Source organism: Saccostrea echinata, unplaced genomic scaffold (assembly GCF_033153115.1).
Source record: "Saccostrea echinata isolate AGI-Se365-2 ecotype Australia unplaced genomic scaffold, CSIRO_AGI_Sech_v1 ptg000008l, whole genome shotgun sequence".
Lineage (NCBI taxonomy): Eukaryota > Metazoa > Mollusca > Bivalvia > Ostreida > Ostreidae > Saccostrea > Saccostrea echinata.
Genome location: NW_026889757.1, coordinates 12,711,811 through 12,724,298, shown reverse-complemented (window position 1 = coordinate 12,724,298; position 12,488 = coordinate 12,711,811).

Below are 12,488 nucleotides of genomic sequence, written 5' to 3'. Positions count from 1 at the left end.
GCTTGTTAGAAATAATTTTTTTTATTAATTTAAATGCAAGCCCCCAGTCTATTTAAAAAGAAACTAAGCAAACAAAAGTTAAAATTTTTAATAAATTAAATGTGTTTACATTATTTTTTCATTGTGATCTTCACACGTCGGGAAAAATTGCAACTCCACAAAAACAGGAAAAATCATTGAGGGGCGGGGTAATCTCAGAGAAACTCAGGTACATGTCCATTTGGAGAGGTCAATTTTCCCAATAATGGCTTACATTATGAAATGTTACTGTCAATTTATGAATTTTATATTTATTGCCATCCGGTAAATTCAAAATTTACAGCTTGAAATTACTGTTAATTCATTGGGATGGGGGAGGGGGGAGTTCAGACCCTTGACCCCCCTCCCCACCGCTGAGACAACCGTTGCTGAAATATAATCTACAATATAGTTAGATATCCCATTATTAAATTTCATAAGCCAACATGCTTAATTAGCTATCTGAGACTAGAATAAAAAAAGGAGATTTCAAATTGTTCTTGATGCTATAAGCATGTTTACCAAGAAGAACACACTATTTCATTATCTATACGTCATATACACGAAAGCATCACAGTAAAATGTTTCAGTTCAATGATTCTGCATTTAATTAACCAACCTCGTCTTGTTTACTTTCGTCTTCTCCACGTTAGGTGGAGGTTGCTTGTCTTCTCACGTAGTGTGATAATTCTTACAAGTTGAACCAATGATCAGACCGAAACCACGTGTTATTTAGCCAAATCATGCCGTAGTTCACGTTTGTTTTGTACTCCGGGCTTGGCAAACATATCAGTCTTGATTTATTATAATTCCCTAATTAAATAAGCATATATGATGGACTATACATTTAAATATAACTAACCATTATAAAGTGTGCAAGACTTGATCTTTTTCTTCTTATTTAAAGCGAACCAAAAATCAAGATAGGGGTTTTCATTAGATATATAAAGAAACCAGTCACAAGATATTGGTAAAAACATTACAAACATGGTATTACATTTGTTCGAGGCAAAGAATTTCAAAATGCAGACGACAAATTGTCTTGGTAATTAAAACGTTTTAACAGTATTCACGTGATACATACATACATGTATGTATCTATAATAAATTGTAAAGTGTGTTACATGCATGATAGCACAATTCAACGTGAAGTGCGATTACTTTTCATCTGACATGCGAATAGGAAGATTAAACATTTAGGATAAATATGCGAAAATTGAGTAGGAACAATCAAATCCCATGCAAAAATGTGTCTAAAATTGTGCTTGAAAGTTGAAATCTCTCGAGATAAAAATAATCAATGCCAATTTTAAAAATGTTAACTCAAATGTACTCTATTATACCACACTACTGAGAGAAAAGCTCTATACTTTTTTATACCCCTCCCCTCCCAACTGGAAATCAAGGATCTGTCTACGATTATTTAAGATTAAGAAATAACTTCGATCGAATGCAATTTTTGCCGGTCACATTAATGATTTTCCTTCTTCTTTTTTTTCATTTTGACGTCTCTATATTATGAGTGAAAAATTCTCAATTGGGATGTAAAACAACATACAATCAATCAATCTTTCATCGTGTACAGTTCAGCTTCATATACTATCTAGTTCTCACAACCTTGCCAATTAAATTAAATGATTCTGTATTGTAGTGTGTGATCAGATGAAACCTGAACGAGACATATATAGAATAATGTAAGGAAATGATCACTACCATACACTTACTGCCACTTCTGACTGAAGCACGGAAGCCATTACTTGTAAGCTATTTTTCAATTTAGTGATCCAGTAGCGGAAGTTCGATGTATGGTACACCGGAAGCCAGGTTTCCTTTACTTTGCTCTTCAGAGGTTTACAGTATCAGAGGCATTTGTATCAGCAGAGGATGGAATTTGATTTCACATTAAAATAATTGTGTATAGACGGATTTAATTGTTTGTTTGATCAACATTTCAAAGCTTTTTTTTTTTTTTTTTTTTTTTTTTTTTTTTAAATAGGGAATACTGTAGATTAGTAGATCAAGTTCTGCATTTGATTTGGAAAATTTCAAAGGTCGGATAGTCGATTCGTATTGATTATATTTACTAATTAAGAGTACAAAGATAAAGATATGTAATGAATGTTATTGGACTTTGAGTATTTTGCAGAATGTTAAAGCTAGTAAACTACTGTTTCGATCTTTTGTATCTTGATGGGTAAGTAAGTGGCATTTACTTGATGGTCAACACCTATATTGGGGTCAATATAGGAAAATTTACATAACCCAGCAACAAATCGAATTCTTTGTTTTTATTCATATTAAATGTAAGTATAACAGTATTATATACAGCAAAGTACGATGAGAGAGAGAGAGAGAGAGAGAGTTCTACTACAAAGCTGATAAATGTAAGTATAACAGTATTATATACAGCAAAGTACGATGAGAGAGAGAGAGAGAGAGAGAGAGAGAGCTTTACGACAAAGCTTGTTGCGTTGGAATTTGAAATTGTCCACGAAGTCTAAAGGTTAGATAACACGTGCTATAAAAACGTGATTCAATTTTTTTCTCTCCAACAAATTCACTGTGCATCAATCAACGTATCAGCTATCAGCAGCTTCTTCTGTTTATACAATACATGAAGAAGGTTTTGGCTTCCTGCAGAAATATGAACAGATATTAAGCGTTTTATCAATCATTAAGAGCATCTTTGATATTCTTTACATGCTGTGAAGTTTATGAATTGGTTATCTTAATATTCCTTGTACAATTAACATACTCTCACCTAAATACGATAATTTAATTAGATGTTATCTTGTTCAATAAAATATTATCCATGTAAGCAGCTTTAGATCCTTCCGAAATATCTAAGAAATGTAAAATATGTGTATTCCTTTCAATTTGCAGAAACGAATTTTGCTGAGTTGGTATATATCATAATAGGGTACTTAAGTACAGGAAAAATGGAAAAACCAATTCAATTCTAAAATGGTCAGTACCGGAAATTATATCTATGCCGATCATGGTTAAATCAGTCGTAGTCATTAGAAATGTGGAGATTAATATCACTTTGAAATAAATATTTCCTTGTTTAATATTTATTTTTGTATATATTTTTGAAGATTTTATTCCGTTTGTAAACCCTGTAAAAGATATAATGACGAGTGATGCATTCAGTCTCAATTGATCATTTCCCTAATAATTCAAATTTAATTTATGACTTCTATACTTACATGTATCTTGTGCCAAGAAGGAGGAGAGTTTTAAACATTTTCTGAAAGAGTATTTTTAAGCCTTTAATTTTTTGCAATTTTGAAAATAATCATAATGTTCCTGAGTCATTATATCCTTAAATAGATTATCAATATATTCAAAAGTGGAATAGTGAGGTTAAGGGATCTTCAAAAAAGTTAAAATTACAGATTTTTTTTTTTTAAAAACCAGTTTTAAGTATGAACAAGATGTGTTTGTGAAACACTGATACCTATCGCGAAGGTTAAACTTTCTCAAATGCAAATCAAATATGTTGGTATCCAAAGTAAGGTCTTGTCCCGAGGAATATACCTGTGAAATATGAAATCCCTATAGCAGCAACCATTGAAAAGATATGGAAAAGATTAAAGTTTTCCAAAAGTAGGTCAAACTCCTAGGTCAAGGTCAAAGGGTGTAAGTTGTTGGTATCCAAAGGAAGGTATTGTCACAAGGATTACACTTGTGAAGTATGAAATCCCTAGTACCAACTGTTCAAAAGTTATGGCCAAAGTTAAAGTTTTTCAAAATTAGGTCAAACATCTAGGTCAAAGGGTCAAAGTTGTTGGTATCCAAAGAAAGATTGCTTATGTGAAACACATGTGAAATATGAAAGCTATAGCTTCAACCAATCAAAAGTTATGAACAATGTTAATGTTTTTGCGAACAAACAGACAAACAGATAAACAGACAGACAGACGGATGGACAGAGCAAAAACTATATACCCCCGAATCTTCTATACGGGGGGGGGGATAAAAATCTTTTTATGCAGGAACAGTGAAAAGTTCCGGCTGTTAGGCTTCATAACTTCTAGGTAGAATGTCGTATTATATGTCAGAACAATCTAACGATAAACTAATAGCCGGAAATTTTATTTATGTCATTGCATACTGCGTGATTTTCATTTGTGGTCATGGCTGACCTTGACCCAAATTCAGTAAGCTAACGACAACGTCATCATTAGTTATAGTATGAATTTCATATCCATCCATAACCTTGCAATCATTAAATTTTTCGTAATTTGCTTCATGTGCATGTCGAAGAATTTTTAGATCTTATGCTTATAAATAAAGAAGAACGTATAGTGAATAAGGTCAAGGACACTGGGAGAAATGAATTTGCGTTGGGTGATCTCAGGAAATACATATATATCACAAATTACAGATTATATTTTTGATAAATTGATATGAGAATCTCATCCAAAATTATGTGTACAAAAGGTTGAGTTGAATAAAAGAATGAAATCTAGGTTAATATTGAATGAGACTTAGATTTTCCTTAAACCCCCATGTCCTCTCTTTTTAATTTATGTCGATGTTATCATTGATATATATATAAACAAGTAAGTAAAAATCTAGGTCATCGTTAGCTTCTAAATATAAAACTGATGCAATGAAAAGTACATAGCGGCAGTTAATGACAATGTAGTCAATAAACATTGCATACACGAGGAAGTGTTTCGCCTTTACGCTATACTGAACTGAACTGAATTTATTAACCTCATCACAATTTCACAATTGTATACAAAGATAAAAATAAAGAATGGTGACAAATTAAAACAGGTTTTATAGTATGCATGAGCATGGAGACAGACAACTAGTACAATAAAAGATGTATGTATTTCACTAGATCGTGTAGCATGTTTTATTAATATACATAGTTTTCTGTATTTCACTAGAGCGGGGAGCACGTTTTATTATAATATACACAGTTTTTTGTATTTCACTAGATTGGGGAGCACGTTTAATATTAATATTTCTAATAAGCGTACACAGTTTTCTTAAAAGAATGAAAAAAAAACTACTAGTATATATTGATATGTATGGTTTAATCATAATCTCTATTATCTTATTCCTTTTTATAGAATGTAAGGATTCAGTAATAATTAATGATAATTAACTTTCCTTGAATTAAGTTCTTGATTGAATGACCTTTTTTTCTTTTGTAAGCATGTAAATCGTTCAACTCGCAATAAAAAAATGTGCACAATAATGAGACAGATAAAGACGGGTGAACTGTAGTGTTGAATTGTGTAATAATGATACTAAATTCAAAGATCGTATCAAATAATTTAAAAGAGTGGATCGTAGTTCTCAGTGTCACTAATCTTAAATAAACTAATAAATATATAGCAATACCAGGAGAATTTCGTCTCAGCTGATAGCTAGATTTCATTTCGCATTGTCAGCAAATCTGTATCCGATATCCAATAAGACATGTCAACGCTAAGTCATCAAGCCAACTGTTTTCATTCATCAAGATTTCTACCGAGAGGACAAAAAATCGACGCATTTCTTTTACATTTTTTTCTCTCTATCGTGACGGAATTATCTCTCATTAAGGACACTTTGGAGGCATTCTCGCCAGCAGATAGCAGTACTATAATACTTAATCATCTGATAATCGGAAAAAAGCTGACAAAGACGTAGAAAATGTAACATTACCAAACGCGTCATATGAGAGATAAGTATTAACACTGAAAAAACAAGGGATGGAGGTGGATATGCATGTCTTCAATGTAAGAAAGAAAATCGGCTATAATCAGGTATCACCACAATTTTATCAAATTGTGAAACATTCAATCCAATTGTAGTGTACATGTACACAATTTGCATCTTAAATAACAAAATTAAGGATTTTACTCTTCTGAAACCTAAAGCCACTTTTCTCCATTACAAACTTAAAGGGCTTTACAACATCATAACACTTTAAAACCCTCTGATTTAAGTATGAGGGGATGTAATTCACACACAAGGCCGTGAATAATTCTAATGCCTGTGACCTTATCCTTATTCAAATGAATTTGATACCAAGTCATGACACCCTTTAGTCATGTTAATATCTGACCAGGAAATAAGTCCATTATGTACAACTCAAAAATTATAGAACCAAAGGACCATGGGCTACAGCTCTCACCTGAATCGCCTTGATCTTTCAAAAGATTTTGCTTTTCTTTAGAAGATTTCTTTTTTTATTAAAAATTTTCCTTATATATTCCTATGTAAAATTGTGATATCCTATTGGGGCCCAATCCCTACTCCGGGAGTCATGATTTGAACAAACTTGAATATACGCTTCTTGGAGGATGCTTGAATATAAACATGACTGACCACGGCTTTACTTTTCTTGAGAAGATTTTTAAAAAAGTGTTCCTATATATATATTCTAAGGTTAAACTTTGATCTCTTTTTGTCGCCCAACCCTTCCCCCAGTGGCCATTATTTGAACAAATTTGAAAGTACACTACCTGAAGATGCTTCCATATAAATATAATTAATAATAATAATAATATAATTGTGTTCTTGAGAAGAATTTTAAAATATTTTTTCTAATGTTAAACTCCGACCTCCTATTGTGATCCAACCCTTCCCATGGTGGGCATGGATTGAATTAACTTAAATGTACACTACATGAGGATGCTTCCGTATAAATATGACTTATCATGGCTTTACTTTTCTTAAGAAGAAGATTTTAAAAGATTTTTTCCTATATATAGCAATGTAAAAATTTGATCTCCCATTTTGGCCCCATCCTACCCCCAGGGGTCATGATTTGAAAGAAAAAAAAAATAAATTTACACCATGTAATGACGCTTACATGTATTATTTTTATCTTTTCTAGTCCAGTGGTTCTTCTCTAGTCCAGTGGTTCTTGAGAAGATTTTAAAAGATGTCATCAATTTCTTACTTATTCTTAATTATCTCGAGCTCCCATTGGTAAACAGCGTGGCCCTTCCATTGAACAAACTCAACCCCCCTTCAACCAAAGATGTTTTGCGGCAAGTTTGGTTGAAATTGGCCCAGTGGTTCTGAAGAAGAAGTCAAAATAGTGAAAAGTTTACAGACGGAGGGATAGCTAGAAGGGCGCTGGACAAAATGTGATCAGTAAAGCTTACTTGAGCTTTCAGCTCAGGTGAGCTAAAAAGGTCAATGTTGCAAAAAAAAGTTTGGAACAAAGACAAAATGATCCCATTCTCACTCGTAAGCTTAAACGGCATAACAGTATTAATTTTTATGCCCCTGTAAGATTCGGGGGCATATAGTTTTTGCCCTGTCCGTCCGTCTGTCTGTCTAGCTGTTTGTCCACAAAAAATTTAACCTTGCCTTTAACTTTTGATTGGTTGGAGCAATGGCTTTCATATTTCACACGCGTATTCCTTGTGACAAGATATTTGTCTTGGTACCGATATATTTGACCTCTTGCCCTTGACCTGGCGTATGTATTGTGTATTCTTTGTGAGGAGGCCTTTCTTGGGTACCAATATTTTTTACCTTTTGACCTTGACCTTGGAGTTTGACCCACTTTAAAAAAAAAATAACCTTGACTATAACCTTTGAACGGTGAGAGGTAGGTTTTTTTTATATTTCACAGATGCATTTCTTGTGGCAAGACCTTCCCTAAGGCGCATGTACCAACAATGTTGACCTTTAACCTTGGAGTTTGACCCACTTTAAATATAAGCCTTTTACTTTGGCCATAACTTTTGAACAGTAGGTGCTAGGGCTTTCATATTTCACAGATGTATTTCTTGTGATTAAGACCTTCCCTTATGTACCAACAGTTTTGACTTTTTATTCTTGACCTTGGAGTTTGACCCACTTTTCAAAAATTTTAAACTTTGCAGTAACTTCTGAATGGCTGGTGCTAGGGCTTTCACATATATATTTTTGTGACAAGACCTTACCTTGGGCACCATTAATTTTTTCCTTGACCTTGAACTTACATTTGAAAAACTTAAACCTTGGCCATAAATTTTCATGGTTGGTGCTAGGGCTTTCATATGTTACAGGTTACTGGTATATTCCTTTAGACAATATCTTTCTTTGGGTAACATTGTTTTTTATCTCTTGACCTTAACGTTGGAGTTTTACTTTCATTTAGAGACTTTCATCTTCGCCATGAGCTGCCATACGGAAGCATGAGTGTTTCACAAACACATCTTATTTATTATTTTAGTTATGGGTATTTTTTCTCTGAATATTGTACTCTCTACTTTGAATTCACTACAGTAAGCGTTATTGATCAATATACACAGATCAAAAACTTCTACTTTCAGTCTTTCTATACTGTTCACAAAACGATGGATATTTTTGAATAAGGCTTACAGTTAGGTTTAAGTAAGGCGTTGCATGCAGGAAATTCATAAAGAAGAAACAGTTAGTCTTGTCACTGTAATATATATTTTCCAGATCTCGACAAATGTGTCTTATAGCTGCAGTAGAATATAACACACTGTTTCAATTCAAGCATATCTTATAGAACATCAGCAAGATGCACATAACATCTTAGCTTATCTTTTTTTTTTTAACGTATTCTGAAGACAACAACAATAACAACAGCGAAGAAACTATTCCTTTGACCACGACACAAAATGAATAAAACAAACGTTTTTTTTGCCCACGACATTGTATGGCTTAGGCAGCGGAAGTCAAACAAAATATCAATGGAACTTTCGCGTGAAGAGTAATTCTTTGTATCCAGGAAAGATTAGAACAATTAAATTGAATAGCCAAGGAGAATCAGACGGTCTGCTTCTTACTGCCCTTTTCAGTATGGACTTTATTTGTTTTTTATCCACATTATATTCCTCTAAAGAACAATATATTGAAAAGCCACGTGCAACAGATTCAAACTCCTTTCAATCCAGGACTTTTATAGGCTTACACAGTAGTCTTAAAGGGAAAAAATCACGAGATTGCTAATAAAAACGGTTTTTGTTGTTTTTATTAAGATTTCTGATATTTCTTATTACCATGAAGGGTAATTGTCTTGACAGTAAATAATTACCCCTAGAGTTATTTCGAAAACCATATTTTCCCTGACGAATGTTTGAAATTATAAAAGATTCTTCCCCTAATGTCACTGCAAAAAGAAAGAAAAAATAGAAATAAAAAAGAGGAAAAATTGTGTTTCTGTCCGAAATGTTGTCTTAAAAGTCTTGACCAGACTTTCCTGACATTAACGACTGTAGGAAATTGGAGATCATGAAAAGATAGTTTGTATTCTTTCTTGTTAAGCCTATCTAGCATTGAATAATAAACAATGAAATATGAATGAAAATCTTTAGGATTTTAAAGAAGAAATTCCATTCAGTTGTTACAAGTACAAGAACTATGCAATATTGAGAGTTTTGAGTACCCTAATGTACAGCTGATCAGAGACTGAATACGGAAAACCTTGGGAAAATCTAAAAGTCAAATCAATTGACGTCTGATAAATATGTAAGCAGTGTAAAGATTAAAGAAAATAAATGTATTGTCATTCAGCTGGTGCTAAATACTAGTGATTTTATTAAAGCTTAGATATGTATAATTTTTTAAAAGGAAGACACATAATCAAATCGATAGGCTAAATCAAGGAAATCAACAGAGAAAACATCTACATCCCCAAGGTCGTTTTCATGCCCCTGGTCGATAAATATACACAACTTAACACCTCCCGTTTATCATGTAAGTGTCAAAACAGCTGTCAATAATTCTCGTTTAAGTTACGTATGTTATGAGAGAGAGAGAGAGAGAGAGAGAGAGTTTTTAAGGAGGGATATAAATATCCTCATTTAATCCTTTCAGATTTTTGTACAGTCATAATTCACAAGTCAGCAAAGCAAGAGAGAAAAAATAACTCACTTTTGATGATCGAAATAGCGATCTGTAATCCCCTTACTATAAAATACTTACCGAGGACATTAGCCCAGGAGAAAGCTGACAAAGAATTCAGCTGTTCTATCATTTATAAATTAGTTCGGGACAATCAATAGATTTAAGAACTTATCTACGTTAATTGTAGTCATAAATTTTATCCTCTCTATGGGGATAGCTTATGACCGTATATATCATCATAGATTTGACGGGGTTTGAGGACAACATGTGTTTGGGGCCCTCAGTTGAGTTTTAAAAAAAATCAGAATTAAGGACTTTTCAAAGAAAATACAATATAGACAGTATATGATTATATCTGTTTTTGACTTAGCTACCTGAGAAGAACATTATTTACCGAGGCCGAACGAAGTAAATATTGTACTTCGAGGGTAACTTAATCATTGTATCGATTGAAAAACAGTAATTATTCTTTTATTATATATGATTCAATGACTAAGAGATACAAAATCGTTAAACAAGCCTAGCCATTTTCTTGACTGTTTGCATTTATTGAAGTCCTGGCCGAACGCAGTGAAAGAAGGATTAAAATAAACATAACAAGTTGTATTGATATGGAATTTCTTGATCTATTTTTGGTCCACTGTAGAAAAAAAAGTTATGTTTACTTGGATGAAATAAGTTTTCAGAACCAAAAGTAAGTTTGGTCCCGAACAGTCCCAAATAGAAAAAATAAATATTATGTTCACCGGAAGTACAAGTAAATATAACATTTATGTCTCATTGTATCAATTTGGAAGTTTTCGATCTTTTTTCGGGTAAATGCAGTGATAAATGCTATATTCACTCCGAGGTCCTGTGCAGGTGAACATATCTTAGTTTAATTTCTACAATATATTGTATCTCAGCCAATCAGAGAGCTTGAAATGAATAAATCATTTGATGATGATTGGTTGTTGCGTATTGTTATACTACAATATTGATAATATTAAATCATAATAAATGCTTATTGAATACATTCAAATGAACTCGTAAAAATATGCCGATTGATCATACAAGTGTGCAACAAGTACGATGTGTGACGCAAAAGTGCCGTCAATATGTTAAGAAGAGATGATTTATTTGAATAAAGGTTTACTTAAACCACGCATGAATTTATTTCAAATTTTATTTTGGCATTAACATTTCGAAGACACTGTCAATCAAAAAGAAAAATTACATATAAAGGGAGAATTTAAAATTCATTTGTACTATTGTTTTCTATAATGTATAGAAATCAAGAGGGGGATGTTGAATAAACCCAAAATACAATGTATCCATCATTGACCCAGAAAGAAATGCATATAGTGAGGATCAGCATAACAGGGTACTTTAAAAAATATCAGTGTTTCGGGATAAGCATAAAAACCATTATCAGCATGCGTCTGGATAAGCATATCAACTACAGTATTAGTAGTAAATACCATGCTGACGTAGTTTATATAATGAGAAATATTTATACAACATCATATTGTTATCCCATAATAAAATCAAGCACTAAGCATTAATTGCAAGGTGAACATCTTCTTTTTTTCTACTTATTGTTCCTCATCTGAGTACGTAAAGTTCAGGCATAAGTGAACGAAAGAAAAGAAAATTTGTTTGATATTTCCTTCTAGATATATTAACCTTTATTTGATTTCGAATTAGAGATGGAATGGGATCACCTAGTGTATTTATATTGATTTTCATTTTTATATATAATGAAATGTTTTAAAATGTATGAATAAGAATATTGAGTATTTAAAACACTATACAATGATGCACATTGAAGTGGTAATAAATTTTTTCGTGGAAGTGTGGGTGTTTCTTATCAAATGTCAATTGTTATAAGACGACGTGCCCGTTTCGTTAGAAACGAGAAAGCAATATTCGTCACAATGTTTTAAGACTCCCCACTCTCTGCGACTAGAAACACGAGTTTTGCTGAAATAGAGATTTTATGAAGTTAGGAGAGAGTGAGAGACTCTCCGATTCTGTCAAACTCATGTGTACATACATGTAATTATGAATTTATCACTTACTGAAGTTACAAAACACGTGTATTGATCGAACACGTGTTTACTCGGTGTTTTATGTAAACTGCTAATCAGATTGGCTATTGTATTAATAGAATACCTGTTCCACCGGTATTCGAATGAAGCATTTGACGGTTTTTTTCCTTTTCGAAGAAATGTAAGCTCAAAACGTTCCATTCAAACGGAAATTTTTACCATTCAATGCACACTATTGTACTTGCTTGTTATAATGCTTAGTATAAAATTTTTATGAATACATGTAACACAGTGACTATAGTACGGTATCCCAGAACATAGCGTTTTACTTGTTTTGCAATGATTTCGTGAAGGATAAAGCTCAGTTATTTCCCCACTGTTAACAATTGCGGAAAGAGAAGTCACTAAGAGGCACACAGCTAGCGTTATAGCATAAAATTGATTTTCTTTGGATCTTATGTCCCTCAAAGTTGTGATTCATCTTGTTTACCCATATACGTGCAGCTTTAAAACGACTACAGTGCACCTGATTAAAGACCAAAGAAGGCCCCAGTTCGTTGACCTACTTACAATAACAACAGTTGTTACAAATCGACCAATATAAATGTAAATGAA